This window comes from Orbicella faveolata, unplaced genomic scaffold (genome assembly GCF_042242905.1).
Source record: "Orbicella faveolata isolate gen_17 unplaced genomic scaffold, um_ofav_v1 contig_34, whole genome shotgun sequence".
In the NCBI taxonomy this organism is placed as follows: Eukaryota; Metazoa; Cnidaria; class Anthozoa; order Scleractinia; family Merulinidae; genus Orbicella; species Orbicella faveolata.
In genome coordinates, this window is record NW_028301563.1 from 644,267 (window position 1) to 661,722 (window position 17,456).

At 36.3% G+C, this 17,456-nt stretch overlaps 1 protein-coding gene and 1 pseudogene across 7 annotated transcripts in view; one reads left to right on the forward strand and one right to left on the reverse strand.

Annotated features, from left to right (window-relative positions):
* Window positions 1-17,456, reverse strand: part of LOC110043793 (uncharacterized) — a 198,503-nt gene that overhangs the window by 11,929 nt on the left and 169,118 nt on the right. The gene's annotated exons all lie outside the window — the stretch shown is intronic.
* LOC149104203 (uncharacterized) lies at window positions 109-939 on the forward strand (annotated as a pseudogene).

The following is a 17,456-nucleotide window of genomic DNA, read 5'->3' on the forward strand; positions in this document are numbered from 1 at the left end:
TGTGAACATATTGCCATGTAGATTTGCTTTATTAACACACAAATGAGCTCCTAGAGTCTATTAACCTGGTAGCCACAGTGATGGTTGTCATATCTTAAATGTGATAAAATGCCTAGCCAACAAGCTAATAGGGATGACGCGAAAGAGAAAGGGAGGAAAAGAACTTGAGAAGGGGGCTCCCAAACTGACGAAGAAGATGTGACTGGAATTCAGCCAGCCATGTGGACATTGCAGAGATGCAACAAACTCAATAATCAGAAGCATTGAAGAAAAGCTCAACTTGCTCTGAAGTTTCCTTCCCGAGTTGAAAATTATAAGTCCAGAATTAATCAACTCGAAGAAGAAAATAAATCCCTCCAAACAAGCCTGCAATATGCTCAAGCAGAAATCAAAGATCTAAAAATGAAGGCAAATGACGCAGAGTCTCGGCAAGAAAAGATCAACGCCCATCACGAGCAAATAAATAAAGAACTCAAGGAATTACAAAGACGGCATATCAAACTGGAATGCCATAGTCGCAGAGGCAAATTAAAATTCTTTTGAATGAAGGAGCCAGAACGTGAATCTAACAGCAATACCGAGACGGTTTTACAGGAATCTATGCGCATGAAGCTGAAAATTCTACCCAACGACGTAAAGGCAATACACTCTGACAGAGTTTTAGGATTTCTATGCAGACACGCGATTGCCGAAACTATAGTCAAACTCTCCGCTTATCAAGCCAAGAACTTTGTAAAGTCGTTCATCAAAAACATTCCCAAAGGGACAAACATTGGAATATCCGACGACTTTCCAAAAAAAGTGGATGAGGTAAGAAGAAAGTTACACCTCGTTCTCAAGGCAGCCAAACGCGAAAAGAAAGAAGCTTACTTTAAGGTCGAAAAGCTTTTAATCAACGGCCAGAAACAGCTCATTTCCCTCTCTAAGGATATTTATTGAACAGTTAGTTTTAAACTGTTTAATTGACTCTCTTGCACTACCGTTCAGCTCAACCATTGCTTAATTGCTTTCACTAGTGCCCCTATTTTGACGCAGTCAGTCTGAAGTAGTGAGTAGCTTGTATTGTGTGTGTTGTTCTATTTCTGTTGTAAGTAAGTTTTGATGTATTTATCTATCTTTAACTCGGTCAACAACAACAAAATTAATACTGAGAATTGATATCTTGCCGCACAGTGAAAACTATAGTGTAAACAAGTGCTTTATTTTTTGCTGGAATATTGTGACTTCACCTTCTGCAGAGAATCTAAATGTATAAAATTATATCGCTTAATCTAAGAGGATTAAACGGTTCGTGAGAGCGAAGACAAGTGTTTTGCTGGCTACATCAGCAAAAATCGGATATAATTTTTTTGCAAGAAACTTATTCCTCGCTCGATACTAATGGAAGATGGAAGCTGGAATGGGGAGGCAAAAGCGTATCTAGCCATGGGTCGTCTCATTGCAGAGGAGCTATGATTCTTTTTAAACCACGACTTGAATACAATGATTACTTCAGATGATCATGGGAGATATATGTTAGCAGAGATTGTTATTGATAACACAAAAGTTTTACTGGTTAATGTTCATGCACCAAACGATCCAAACAAACAGGTTGTATTCCTAAGGGGGCTTTCAAACAATCTCCTCAGCATATCTGTTAATGAAAATCTTGTGTCGGGGGGCAATTTTAATTGCGTAATCAGCGCCTTAGACAAAAGCGGTGGCAAACCTGTTGACGTCAGAAAAGCATCGACTATTGAACTCAAGGCTTTGATTAAAACTTATAATCTGCTCCATGCCTAGTGCTGCAAAAACCCGGACTCAGTTGGCCCTACGTGGGCGAACCCCTCAATGAAAATACAATGTAGACTAGATCACCTCTTCATTTCAAATAAACCGAGTAATCGAATTTGAGAGAGCAAAATAATCCCAAATATTTATTCTGACCACTCTGCAGTCTTCCTCTCTATATCTTTCTCCAAACACAAACCCCCTCATAGGCCCGGCTCCAGGAAATTTAACAACTCGTTGCTGTTGGACACGACAGATGTAGAATTATTGAATTTCATAATTCAAGAGTTTGCCAAAAAGCATCAGGGAACTGAGAACAAAGGTTTGTTGTGGGAAATGATTAAAATGGAAATCAGAGCATTTATAATAAAATATTCGAAAAAAAAGCGAGCGTGACGAAGAGTCTGCCCTTTTGTCAGGGATGATCAAACAGCAGTGCAAGCTCCAGACAGCGTACAGTGATTCCCAAACTTTCAAAAATAGCAAGCATCAAGATGCGTGGCACGATCATACGTAGCAGAGCAGGCTGGTATGAACATGGCGAGAAAAACAGCTAGTATTTCTACAATTTAGAAAAAACAAACCAAAAGAAAAAACGTATAACTTCCTTACAAGTCAATGATCACGCAAAATTAAGTGACCCCAAAGAGATTCTTGAAGAGGAAGAGCACTTTTTTAAACAGACATATACATCAAAAAACATGAATCCTAATGGCTCTGAGTTTATTAAATTCTTTAATATGTATTATCAGAAGAAACTGCAAAGACTTGCGAAAGAATTTTGTCTGTCGATGAATGTAAACGAGCGCTTATGACGATAGAAGGCAATAAAACATCAGGTACAGATGGCCTCGCTTCAGAGTTCTTTCGCTATTTTTGTGGCTACTGTTGCCAAGCAACACTAGCCACTGCTATCATGTGTGTAAGTAAGAAGAGTGTCCAATTTTCAGATTGTTTGGAACTATTTGGTCTTCTGTAACTGGAAGTCGAACAACAGGGGGGGTTGGGGCTAGAAGGCATTCCCATAATGCATTGCGAATGAACTGTACTATCAACGGTTGTTTGTCACGTCCGTCTTGGGGAGTCGACTATTTCTAGTTTTCCAAATCTGTAAGTTGATTAGGAATACATTACCCGTCATAGTGATGAGGTTTTCTTTGTTGTTGTGAGACAGCAAGCTTCTCATTGACTCGCAGTGGAGTTGTGCCATTTCGCCTTCGTTCCGCTGGAATGTTTTCGCGAAGTTCCAGTCACCAACGTCCCTTTTAGTTGATTTGCCAACGGATTGGTTTAGTTCGCCAATATCTTTCTCAGTTTGTCTACATCTCATAAAATTCGAAATCACCAAGTGGTAAAAACAAATCGGTGATCTTTTATAAGCTATTTACTTTAAGCTTAACTTGCGGGTATAAGTTATAATCTTTTTAATATTTCATATTTGTTTACGTTTATGTTAAATTAAGCTGAAGTCTCATTAAAGTTATTTTTAAAAATTAAAGAAGAAGTCTGCATACGAGCCAAGTGGCCCATCAGGCTGGAGCTTATCCCGGTTTCTGAAGCATGAAGCGACTAGGAGTATTTCTACCCTCCCTGGATGGGATGCTAGTCCATCGCAGGGTTACCCCCAGCATCAAGTTTGCCGGTACCCATTTATACACCTGGGTGGAGAGAGGCACTGTGAGAGTAAAGTGTCTTGCCCAAGAACACAACGCAATGTCCCCGGCCAGGGCTCGAACCCAGACCGCCCGATCCGGAGATGAGCACACTAACCATGAGGCCACCGCGTTATTTTTAATGCGAAACAATGTCAGAAACATATTTTTCGTGAGTGTCGACCAGTGCGTCTGTGGGTTTTCTTTTAAGAGGCTGGTACACTTCGTGGGAAAAAAAAATTCTTTACCATAAATATTTCTTGCTGGCTCTGTAGTACAATAATATTTGCTGTTATTGTGCAAATGTAATGCTATTTATAACCAATTAATTTATACAAACACGCTATGCCTATAAATTATCAAACTACACTCTATTGTCTTTCACAATTATTTTACTGTGCATAATCAATACTTAGTGGAGCATCATCCATCCAAATACATAATTCAAGATCGATAATTATAGCATAATCACACGGCTGGAAGATTGGCAGCTGGCCTGTGGAGAAGTTGCCTCTTGGTAGTTTGATTCTTTGTTGCCAAAAAAGATTGTCAGTTGCAGCCATCATCTAAACTGTTGGATCTTTATGTTTGTAATAATGACAACAAAAGTTTTATGGCTGAAGCCTCTGATGTTATCCTTTGGTCTGTTTAATTGAAAAGTTATAGTAGTCTGAGTCATTAATTTTGTGTGGATGTTAATATCTATGTTTCTGGGAGTGCTGTGGATTTTTGTTATGTAAGATTAGTTGAAGGAAAGATTTTTACATTGTCCTTTTCGTTCAGGTTTCAAGTGTTTGAACAATCATGACATTGAATTCTCCTGACATTGCTTTTTCTGAATTGAGGTCATTAGTACTTGAATTTTCCACAGGCTGTTTCAAGTACTCCTCCCTTAAGCAACTGAAAATATTCCTCTGCCTCATTTAAGGACTTTTAAATTTCTTTGTCAAGTATCTGTAAGTCATAACTCTTGATCAAATGGAAAATGCTGAAAGCAAATGATTTTGTGATAGCTATGTTTCAGAGGCTGGTGCCTAATTCAAATTGTACTTTCCAGAAAATATTCATTCCCTTTCCACTGTACATGTCTGAGGGTCTTTGGATTTAACCACTCCCATTCCTCCAGATTCCTCTAATAGCACTTTTACATTTTTTTAAACTTTTTTAAACTTTTCACTTGGGCTTTCCAAAGGAAACGGCCGAGCCGAAATTCCAGCTTCTTTTTTTTCATTTAGTTGCAAATCGCAGTCAAGTCCTTATTAACACGCATGCAAGTTAATTACTACCTCGGAACTTAAAATGGAAAGGAAAAACATAAGTAAATGTTTAGGTCGCCCCAGAATGGAAGATCAAGGTGTACAGAATACTCAAACCTTTCTGGTAAAGAATTTTCTTTCCTTTAAAAACAGCGTCCTGGACTTTAGAAAACAAAAATGGTAGTGTACAGTATTACTTCGAAGTTGAATTCCACTTTTAGAACGATTGGTAAACCCACAGCCGATAAAATGCCTGCAAAAGTCGTCGGCATAATAAACTACTGTGAGGAATTAATTTGAACACGCTGTCATGCTGGGGAGCTCGTCTGCGAAATTTTGAACATTTTTTTTGCTATTTTGACAAGTTTTTTTTGCCTCATCATGAATCAAAATGTATTGTTATTGAACTTCTTGTCGCATTTCTTTCATTTGGCTGCCTTTATTTGGGACTTTTAGGTTTTAAAAGCGAACATTATTTTTCTGCATATTTAATTTACAGCGACCTCCGCAGTTTGTTTGTTTACTTTATTCGCTTTGTTCAAATATATTTTTTGGAGTTTTATTCAGCTACTACAGAATTTCTGAGAAAAGAACTAAGTGGGTACTAGTTTAACACAGTTGACATCACAGGTGGCCCTTTCTACACGTATCATCATTTAGAGCAATTTTCTTAGCATTCTCATACATTGTCTTATAAACGGCTAAAATTGTAACCCAGTCGTCAACAGCATAATCTCACATATTAATCGTGCCGGCTGTGTTGACATACGATTTATCTCAAAATAATTGGCTTGTTGACTTACAACTTTCATCTTTCTTTCACTGCGCTGTATTATTTTGTTGTGCGGGGAAGAAATAATCTGATTGGTCTTTAAATGTGCTTTTCGCTTTTATTTTTCGGTGTTTTCTCAAATGCAATCCGTTATAGTAAAAGAATGAAATGAGCTTACAAGCTTATAATTTCTTATTTTCTTATCAGTTTTACACATCAAGTTGAGTTCTTTTTGTTGATATATTTTTTAATATTTTGGCCCTTCATTTATTTAACTTTAAATAAGCGGCGTCTTGAATACTGCACATATGGTTTATTTTTGTGCTTACGCTTGCTCTGAAATATTTCCAAAAATGCCAGGGAATTAGGGGCGGGCCGCGTGCAATTTTATGCAGGCGTCAATGGGTTGAAAAAACAAAATAAAACAAAAACAAAAAAACCCATGACATTCCAAATTTTTACAGAGTCAACTCGCACATCCAGGTCACAACTTTGCTAGTTCATAAGGAATGAGGCAGTAATGACATGCAAGTGTCATGTTGTTCTAAAAAGAAGCCCAAGTTCATGCAGACATGCGTCTTGTTTATAATTAATAATCAATGCTTTTCAAAGCAAAGAACAAAAAGATGAACCATAATATAAATATTAAAATTGGTAATGAAATTATCGAACCTGTTAATAATACTAATTTCTTAGGGTTGATTATTGATGATGATCTGTCTTGGAAGCATCATATTATTAAAGTAACTTCTAAGATATCAAAGCTATGTAGGATTATGGTTAGAGCAAGACATTATTTACCTATAAGAACATTATGAACTGTATATAATGCTATGGTTTACCCATACTTGAGTTATTGTAATGTTGTATCGGCAAGTACTTAAACTTCTAGATTAGATGCTCTATACAAAGTGCAAAAGAAAATTATAAGAATTATAACTTTTTCTACGTACCAGCAAGAAAGTAGACAATTATTCATATCACTCCAATTGTTAAACATATATGAGTTAAACTCTTATCAAATAGGCTTATTCATGTATTCATACACCAAGCTTGCCTAGTGCTTTTTCAAACTATTTCTCACTAAATAATACTATTCATCAACATTATACCAGGTCTTCTGGAAAATTTCATATGAAATTCAAAAGAACAAATTATGGAAGATTCTCTATAAAATATAAAGGTCCTCTGATTTGGAATACCTTGCCAGATGTTTTAAAGAATACAAGGTCTTTGCAGATACTTAGAAAGAAATTGAAAACTTTCGTGCTTAATCAAAATGTTGATTATTAGATAAATTTAAACTCATTATCTTATTATTGCTGTTTTGTGGACACAGATTGATATGGCCACCATATATTATGAACTGTTATTGTTGAGTTATGTTATATAATAGGGGGATCTCCTTAGAAAAGCTTGTATGAGCTTGCTGGGATTTCCTGCTACTCATGATTTTAACTGATCTCCTGCCACTCAGATTTTAACTTTAACGCCCTGTTGGCTTCGACAACCCGCCACAGACATAGTGACTTTATATACAATTAGTTTAGTTAGTTTATTGTAATCATATAGTAGATTAACTTAGTAATAGTTCTAGTTAGCAATTAATTAAATAATTAATTTTATTGTAAATCTAGGAATTGTAATCTAAACATTTTAATCGTAATTTTAAATTTTTAGCAAAGTTAAATTTAAATACACGACCCCACAAGCTTTTAGCTTTAATTATTATCGTGTTTAAATAAAGTTTATCTATCTATCTATCTATCTATTTATTATATATCACACTGTTGTTATAGATGAGTGGCCAATAAACAACATTGAAACATTGAACAAATATACCTATTTTTGTTATATGTACCAACGTAGGTATTTGGGTCATGTCTCTGGTATTTAAAACACACAAGGCTCAGCAATGATCACTTTCATTGAAATATTCAATAATTTATAACATGAGAGCATTGTCCCAGGTATACTGGATGACTTCATTGTAAATATGTTTTTTACTATCCTTCACATCGTCAGTAGTGGGAGGTGCGGTGGCCTCTTGCCTAGTGTGCTCATCTCCAGAACAAGCTGCACAGGTTCGAGCCCTGGCCGGGGACATGGTGTTGTGTTCTTGGGCAAGGCACTTTACTCTCACAGTGTCTCTCTCCACCTAGGTGTATAAATGTGTACAGGCTAACTTAATGTTGGGGGTGACCCTGCTATGGACTAGCATCCCATCCAGGTGAAAACCTGCGAATGACCCAGAATTATGAAAAGGTTTTGTTTATATCTGTGAAAACTTGCTCGAACTTTGACGCACTGCATTATGGGAAGGGCTTGCAGTCCCCCCTGATTGAATGGGAATGTAGTCCAATGTTCATGGTCACAAAATAGTTGAATGTAAAATATCTATTTTCTGTCGCTTTTATACGAACGCTATAATCGAACGTCCGCTGGTCTCATTTTGGACTTACACAATACCGAAAGACCAGTGAAGCTAAATCCTGCTCTCTCCAATGATCGAGTTTTTATCAACTACTCACGCATGGTTGGGAGCTCGAGTTATCAGGTAGGAGTACTCTGTACTTATGTGAATATCTTATTGTGGACCAGTAATCAGACACAGCATTCAAGCAATGTGCACAGTGTTTCTTCATAAAATGATTTTAGGCTTCCGAAGGCGCAGAAAGAATTTTCTTCAGGAAAACATTCCTGGAATCGCTGATACGCAAGACAGCCATGATAGCCGATTGCTTCGAGATTGATTTGTCCAGCTTAGCATTTGCGAAATGCTCCATGTAGAGGATTGTACATGATCTGGCAATGTAAAGACCTCTTTTGGGGTTATGAAATTTTCCCTGGGGAAACTATTAATTCCCTTCGTAGATCAAAATATCGTCCTGCGAGACGCAAACCAGAAAAAATCTCGCCTTTGGGAAATGTGAATTCCCTTCGGAGAACAAAAATATGTGTCCTTAGAGACACAAAAGTATTTCCTTTGGAAAACAAAAATCCCTTCAGGTGACTAGATAGATCTCTGGTAGTTGTACAATTGTACAACATCCATGGTTGTTATGAAGCTGTACATGAAAAGCAAAAGTAGCCTACTGGACACTGACACAAGCTTGGAAAAGCTGTGTCTGTTGTTTATTGTGGAATGTGACAATAATATAGGGAAGATATTTGTTTAAAAACATTGTTTTTGTTATTTAAATGTTCAAAACATTAAACAAAAGAATTCTTTGTTTTGCCAACCAATAGTTCTCTGACTGGCATATTAATAACGATAGGTGACGTCACTGATATCTTTGCTATATATAGCTCTTATTAACAATCAGATTATGAGCTCGAGATTTCTATGAGGTGATAGTGGATGAGGCCGAAGGCCGAATCAACTATCGCCTCATAGAAATCGAGAACGAATAATCTAATTGTTTTAGTAGAATTCTAACTGAAATTAATGCAAATAACGGTTTTCAATTATTTTTCAATGCATTGTTGAACTTTAAGCTTTAACAAAACAGGGGCAACCAACGACTGTTTTTTCTCGAATGCTTTTAAAAGCTGTTTTAGGCTATGTGGAGTAATTTTAAAGCTCTGTAGGTTAATTTTAGGTTGCGCTAAAAAAAATTTATCTGTTTGGTTATTCTAGGGGAACTTGAGTATTCTTGAATTTATTAGGGCTTTTTTGTCCATTTCCCAAAAACCTTAGGTCTTATCGCCTTTCCGAAAATGATCGCTGACCTTTTTTCGATACCCAAAACGACATTTTTTACAATTCGAAAACAAGACATTAAATTTCTCATATCACGAAAGTTCAAGGTGACAATTCAGAGAGGATTAAAAGCCTTCCGAACAGATAATTTACCGAAACGATCTGCTGGGTGCCCCTAACAAAATCGCACGTATTGAATTGTCCTTGGCAAATTTGCAGTTGTTTACATGCGCACAGCCGTTTTTTCAATAATTTAAAGTTTTTATAGTCAAGAAGCCGTTAATGTCCTTCTTTCAGTCTTCTCAGAAATTGAATTATCCATTTACATCTAAGCTTTCTTCCAAAACTTCAGAAAAATTATAAAAACGTCGCATTTCTTGGACGACTGACAGCCACTGCACTCTAGTGGCTGATAGTATACGAGTAGCTCAGCCAATCAGATTGCAGCATTTGCATTGGTATACTGGTAGAATTCTACTAATTTGTGATAGTAAGAGATAGAGGACCATCCAGTGTGTTACTGAGAAGACGTTTGAACTCACTGAAACATAGAAAAATGAGAAAGAAAAATCTTCCTGTTTCATTCATTAAACAATGAAGTAGCAGGTTTACAAAAAGACAGTTTCTACAGCAATTGTTTTGTGAAATATATTATAACATGTTTACTGTGTCATATAATTCATCAGAGAAACATGTTTTAGTGTCAAATCCTAGTCCTGCAGCAAGTAAGTAATATTGCCTCTTCCAGAGGAATATACAGCACTGATTCTTAAATTCAGTGTGAAATCCGTCGGTGTAAAACACAGAAAGTTGACTGCAGACTGCAGACTGAGGTAACATGCTGACTGAGGGTAAAATGCAGACTGCAGACTGTGGACTTTTTAACTAAATTGTGCTACCGTTTCCATCATTGATAGCTAACCGTAAACATGCTAACCAGCGCGTTATTAATAGGGTAACCTGAGTAATTTAAAACAAGTGTTGATGTTAATGAATGGGTTTGTAAAACATGCCATAGACATGAAGTGAAGTATAAACTCTATGTGCTGAACATTGTTAATTGCATGGTAATTTTCCACAAAACCAGCTCTCTTTGATTTAAATGAATATGAATGGAGATTGCTAGCACCAAGAATTGTAATTCAAAAGCTGATGCAAGACAGTTTAAGATACAGGATAATATATTGTTAGTGTTCTTGCTGATGTTCTATTCTAATACTGCCAGTATGTTGCCAATTGGCTACCATGCAAGGCTGGTGCAATCAAAGTCAATTTTTTAATAAAGATGGTTCCAATATGAGAGTTTTGTATTGTCATTTAATATCAACCCTTAGAAGGTAGTACAGGCGTCTGATTGGTTGATTATAGCAATTTCTATAAAAATGATGGGATTGGTATTAATCCAGAATAATACATTACTCGATACAGCAGAGAAATTCACAACCTGAAAATGTTAACTATGTAGTATGCAGTATGTGATAATCAATTATGAGTAACAATAAATGCAAATAGCAAAAATGTTGAGTCATAAAAAAACACTTGGTGATGAAAATGAATAAAGTATGCATGAAGGTGAAATGCCTGCAGGTGTTACCTTCTGCTGGAGCAATGTTTACTTAGCTAATGTATATTCTGGCACTTGTTTTTTCTTGTAGAAAGTCAGTTGATGTCAACATAGTACCATTAATACAATGTTAATTATATAAAGAGAAAAAACCTCTGAAGAATTAGCATATCTTGCTCGCGCTTTGTTATTGGCATTACCTGGTCTCAGACCAGGATTTGAAGAAATGCTGTGATGAGACGGTTATTTTTAAAGTAGAGTGTACCTCTTTACATGACATGGTTGCGTTCGAATATTTACGCCAAACATAATGGATGCAATTGTAATCAATTGTTTACTCAAGTTTCACGTTTCAAAATGTTTTTCTTTTACCTGAAGTCAAGTGTGGCTGTGGCCATGAGTCTTCCACAAAAATTAAAAGTGCCGATATTGAATGAATAATGTGTGCTACAGTTGTAACCTTCAAAAAGGAACATACAGTAGGCGGATGGAAAATCCGTTTTGGGCGATATGGACGAGCCGGTGATTGAAATAAATTTGCATAACATTACAATGTACCAAAAGCAGCGTCTATTTTCATTTAACTGCAAATGTTTGCAAAAGTCAATCATGTGGTCAATCTAAAAGGAAAAAAAACAGATTACAAGTATCCTTATTGACAAAAAGGTTTCCATTCGCCTATTTTTGTTCTTGATGAAGGCAGTTTTTTCGGGCTGCAGAAGAAACTTTCACGCAACATAATTTAGAGTATGGGCTGTCAGAAAATTTTAGTTTCGACTTCAAATTCAATGTACCAGTGGGCTTTTGATGGTATTGAAATTAGCCCTTTCGCTCACGAGCTTCGATGAAGGTACTTGTAATTGGCCTAAAATATTATTACACTTGGAGCCTTTGCTAATCAAATTAATGCTATAGAAACAGCAAGACATGCCCTGTGAGGTAACCAAAGTACATTGATAGATATCGTGTTGATCCGTACAAGTGAAAAGAAAATGCACAATTTTCAACCATTTTGGTGGCGTCAGGCAGCTAAAATAGCTTGTGAACGGATTTTTGAACTTTCCTCGATTTCGAAAAAACTAAGCGCTTAAATCTTTGAATGGTATTTTTGAAAACAACTTGCTATAGAGGTTATTTGGGCAAAACATGAAGAAATCCGAAATTTCATGACTGTCATCTCACTCTCAGTATTTACAGGAATTGGCTCTTAAAAATCTTATTCCACAGTTGTTGCTTAACAGGATACAGCACTTGTAAATGTCGAGGGGATATTGTACACTACAACGTCCAATAACTTACCGATGTAAATATATGACCCAACTGATACGCCTGAGCACTGGTTTTGTGAACAATTTGAGGATGTTGTGTTACTAGTACTCAGTGGTTTACGCAAGTCATACAGTAATCAATCTCAGCAGCCAAATTTATTGACATTATTTTCTAGCTTCCTTGAATACCCAACCATCCAGTGATTGATCTGAGTTGAGTCAGTATTCATTACAGTGTTCAATAGTACATCATACATTACATCAAATTGCACTTCATTATCACTAGCATTCCTTTGATACTATATTCTTAATCAGTTCTATTTTGATTTTTCCCAAGATCTTTATTGACAGGGAAACTGATGAACATCCAAATTTGTGGCTTAATGTCCACAAAATTATTGACATGAGAGCTCTAGCACTTGAAGCTCCCACTTTGAATTTCAAATGCAAACTTTGATCACAAAAGCTGAAGTAATAGAGGAAAAGCAACCAAGCCTCAAAGAAATGCAAGATAAGAGAATGCCAGTAAATATTGATAATGTTCAAGAAAACATAGGTAGACGAAGAGCATTTGAGGAGGTGTACACAACTGGTTAGAACAATATCTTGAATAGCATCACATGTTGTTAATTAGTAACATGAGAATTCCTTCTCAAAGTTGCCCTTTAACATTTCTCAATTTCAACAAATGTGTGGCTTCCAGGCTATATCAATAAAGGCTAAGATCCTACAAAAGAGTGATTGTGAAAGAATTAATGTTATATTAGACGGGGAAAGGCAGATGAAGATTGATTTTGACATACACATAACGAGTAAGATATGATAAGAGTAAGATTTGATGTTGTACTTAGAGCTTCAGAACTGCTGAATGTTTGACTTTGACATTTTCAAACAATTGATTATTCATCAAATGGCATCTATATCAATCACAAAAATCTAGGATGGGGAACCTTTCTATAGCTTTGCACCATTGTGCTAGGAGCTTTGCATTCCCTGGTATGCTGCATGGTAATTTGAGTTCAAAATTTGTTACAGTTAATAACCAATAGGCTCTATTTATTAGCTCACAAGAAGAGCCAAAAGTGCTTCATACACATGTATGTCATTAACTTGTGCATGTTCAGTTAAAAGAACATTGGATTCAATCTCAACATCATATGCATAACTGGATCATTCCACTGTTGTACACACTCTTCCCTCTAAACTACTCAGAAAACACCATGTTAGAAATTTAATTATCTAATAATATGAATGCTATTTTTGTCAAAATAACCATGTTTAATAAATCGTTACCTCGACTTCTTTAAGGACGTTTGCACTAGTTGTTTCTGTGCATCCTTACGGCACACGCAAATTCACAGGATGTGTCATGCATGAGAGAGCGCGCTAAGTAATAAAATGAACAATTATAGGCAGATGGCCATTGCTAAAGCTTTGCCTGGATTTAATGATCTTGGACATTCGGTGACCCTTACTTTTCTTTCCAGAAACAGATTTTAGTTACAATTATCTCCACGTTGTCCAAAAATGAGCAAAAAATCAAAGTGGGAAGTTAAAAAAAATCAAGATTTCTGTCCACAGGACATCGAATCCTTCCATGTTGCGGCTGCAAAGTTTGTGAAACTATGGTCGCTAAATGCAAACTTGTTCTTTAACCGAAGGAACCTCATCAGTTGAATAAATTCACTTAATAGGTCCACTTAAACAATACTTGGCTGAGAACATTTCACTTCAAAGATCTAATTGCAATATTTTTGGGCTTACAGACAATGTGGCCTTATTCGCGAACAAAGCCCAATTTTTTCAGATGTTTTAGATTTAGGGTGTTCTTCCAGGCATGTTCTCTCCAAAACGAAGTCGGTGACCCCTCATTTTTTTTACATTTCTGACATAAGTAACTCATCATCTTACAGTGGTAAAAGTCTCGGAAAAAAATCAATGTTGAAAAATTTTTGCGCGAATGTCTTTAAGTAGTATTTTGTTTTATCTTTTTCTCAGCTTGTGAGCAGGCGGAATTTCACAAAACCTACAATCTAATTGGATGAGCAGGCGGAATTTTCTCATCTGGACCACCATAGCAGGCGGAATCCATCGTGTTGATCTATTTTCACGAATAAAATAGCAGTAATCAATCTTTTGCCTTCTTACACTTCCACTGCTTATCAGCTGCCTGCAAACGTCCTCTTTTAGGGATAAGTTCCAAATTTGGTATTCTACCGTAAGTAATGTGACTTTACTTCTCTCCTACCCAGAGGTACATGTATTGTTTGGAATTACTTGTCCATGTTTGCTCCGTTTGACCCTCAACCACCTGATAATGTTAAATAAGTCTACAGTATGTTCTTTTTCATCGACTTCATCTCATTAGTGCAGGATAGAATTGAGATCAAGAAATATATTGCTGCCATGTTGAATGGTAAAAGAAAACTTCAACAGAAGCGGAAATTCTTTCTCACCAGTTAAGGCGTGTCTCTTAGAAATCTGCTGCGAGTTTTTTTTTCTTTAAGTAAGTAATTACAGTGTATTGTAAACCCCAAAGTAACTTAATGTGTAAGTAAGTTATGCCATAATAAGTAATTATTGCGTGTTCTAAGTAAGGAAGGAAGTAACGCAATGCGAAGTATTGTAAGTAGGTTTTTTCATGCATTGTAAGTGATGTTTATAAGTTAGTAAAAGCATTAGAAAAAAACTGCTGAATCCTACAATCCTGTTCATCAGTTTTTGGGACACTTGAGAAAATGCTAAATGGTGACACATTACTTTGAAGTGAGAAGTCATTATTGAATTTTTGGAGCCTTTTTCTCCCCAAAGCAATGCTAGAATAGTGAATCTACTTTAGCTGGATCAACATCAACATTGTGTTGGGGATGAGGGGAAAAAGGTGAACAGAAGGACACATGTAGGTATCTTCACAGAGTGGGTTGTTCAACAAAAGTGCGAAAGATTATTTCAAAAGTAAACATTTTGGCGGTATATTCTTTCATACTTTTATCAATATGCAGTGTACTTACAAACAAATCGGATTAATAGGTCCCGCAAAGTCCAATTAAAAGTTTGGTCAGAAATATTTTAGGTTAGGATACCCTTCCCAGTTTTACATAAGCATGTTCTACATTAGAAGGTCGAAAAATCAGCGCCTGCTTGCAATTTATTACTTTATAGGCCCATCATATTCAACTGAGGTAAATGCAACTCTGTATTTTTGTCACTGCCATAATTGGGAGCACAACATCACACATGCTGTTATTTCGTGAGGAGAGTGTGCCTATCCCTCTCAGATACGCGGTAAGTAACAGGAAATCGTTTTTATTAGTCAATTTTGTGTCAGGCTAAGATGTGTATTAGTGTCTTAATTCACAGATGAACAAAAAGATTTGTGCGAAGGTTAGATCCATTGGGAGGAGTGTAAAAGTGTCCTTGATTTATTTGAGAATAATAAACCCCAGGGAGGGATGGAATTTCGATTGAATTTTACAAAAGGTGTCGGCTCATGATTGAAGAATCTTGCATTAACTGTATTAATGAATGTTTCCAAAAAGGTGAGTCAGTGGGTTCTCAGAAGCAGTAACTCTTATTGAAAAAAGGCAGATTGTCTCTTTCTAGAAATTGGTGGCCAATTTAATTGTTAAATGTAGATATTAAAATGTCTCAAGTTATCGTCACTAAAATTAAGAATGTTTTACCCACTATTGTTCATCACAATCAAACTGGGTTTGTCAATGATTGCTACATTGACGAGACAGTAAGATCTGTTTTTGATCTAATGGATTTTACACTTTAAAAAATCATTTCTGGGCTACTGATTCTTCATTGACTTGCACAAGGCCTTTCATAGCCTGGAATGGAACTTTCTCTTCTCCTGCCTAAGAGTTTTAAATTTTGGCCCAGAGTTTATCGGCTGAGTAAAAATTTGCTATAAGAATATTCAAAGTTCCGTTATAAATAATGGTTTTGCGTTGGAATTTTTTTCCTTGGAATGTGGGGTCAAGTAAGGGGACCCATTATCTCCCTATCTCTTTGTACTAGCAGTGGAAGTTATGGCAATAATGTGCGGCAGAATACGAGTATTAGAGGCATCTCTATTGATGGAAGAGAATCCAAACTGCTCCTGTGTGCAGACGATACAACAGCAACCCTTGCTGACCTAAGCTCAGCCTGAGCTTTTTTCGACATGTTCAATACTTTCAAACTGGTTTCAGGTTTAGCAATTAACTGCAGTAAAACAGAAAGTATGCGGATCGGATCTTGTAGAAATAACAACTCTAAACCCTTCGGTATTAAATGGTCTCACGAACCTATCAAGGCTTAAGGTGCATACTATTCATACAATCAAGTTCTTCTTCAAGGGAAAAACTTCATTGAGAATTTGGACAAGATTAAAAAAATTCCTGAACCTGTGCTCCTGTAGAGACGTATCACTTTACAGCAAGGTGACTGTCATCAAATCTCTAGTTATACCGAAATTCATTTACATATGCTCTCTCATCCCCGTTGCAGATGAATTTGTTTAAGAGTTATTTTGACTAGTTTACAAATTTCTGTAAAATGGAACAGGTAAGGCAACTCATCTTTCGTCAATTAACGATTACACTAAAGGTGCTTCATAAATGATTAACCTAGATTGCATGATTAAAGCTTTGTGCTTAGCCTGGCTACAAAGGATATGATTATAATGTTACAGAAGATTCTTGGAAATGGTATCTCTCTCTCACCTTTTCACAAAGTTTGGAGGTCTTTCCTGTTTAACTGTAATTACGGTGTTAATGACCTCTAAGTTCCTTCACTATTCTATTCTCAACTTTTCAAATAATGGTCAGAGTTTTGTGAAGACTTTGCTTCTCCAAAAGACTAGAATACAAAGACTACTTATTCTTTTGCATAATATATATATGTATACAGGATACAAGGTAAGTGGTCTCTCGAGCCAACAGTGCATCTCTGCCCCCCAGGAGGTTCACAAATGGATTTACAGGCCAAGACTTGGTCAAATGAAATTAATTAATGAAGGTATGTAAGCTATCACTTTAGGTCCGTCAATGGTTCAACTCCTGAAGGTTAACTATTTTGTAAAAAGAAACATTTTAAAACAAAATTTAGTCCTGAGTAAATTTTAAGAGATGCCCCACAAACTTTGTAAAGGACATGTTAAGACAACATTTGGTACGTCCATATCAGCATGTTAAGCAAGTGTCAAATTTCAAGCCTCATGGCTACCGCTGAATGCCCTGTGGCTGAATTTCGAAGTTTTGCAAATTTTAAGAAGGGAAAAGAAAATCGACCCTTTTTGATGTCTTTTCCAAAAAAAGTTCTCCAAATGGGCTCTTATGGCCAAATAAGAAAAAAATTCATCATTTTGCTTCTGTCGGCCGATTCTCAATATTTTCAGATTTACGCTCTTAAACTTTTAAGGACAACATCGATGAGATTTTAATAGCTGTGTATTCCTAATGTTTTTTGTTAATTTGTTTTCA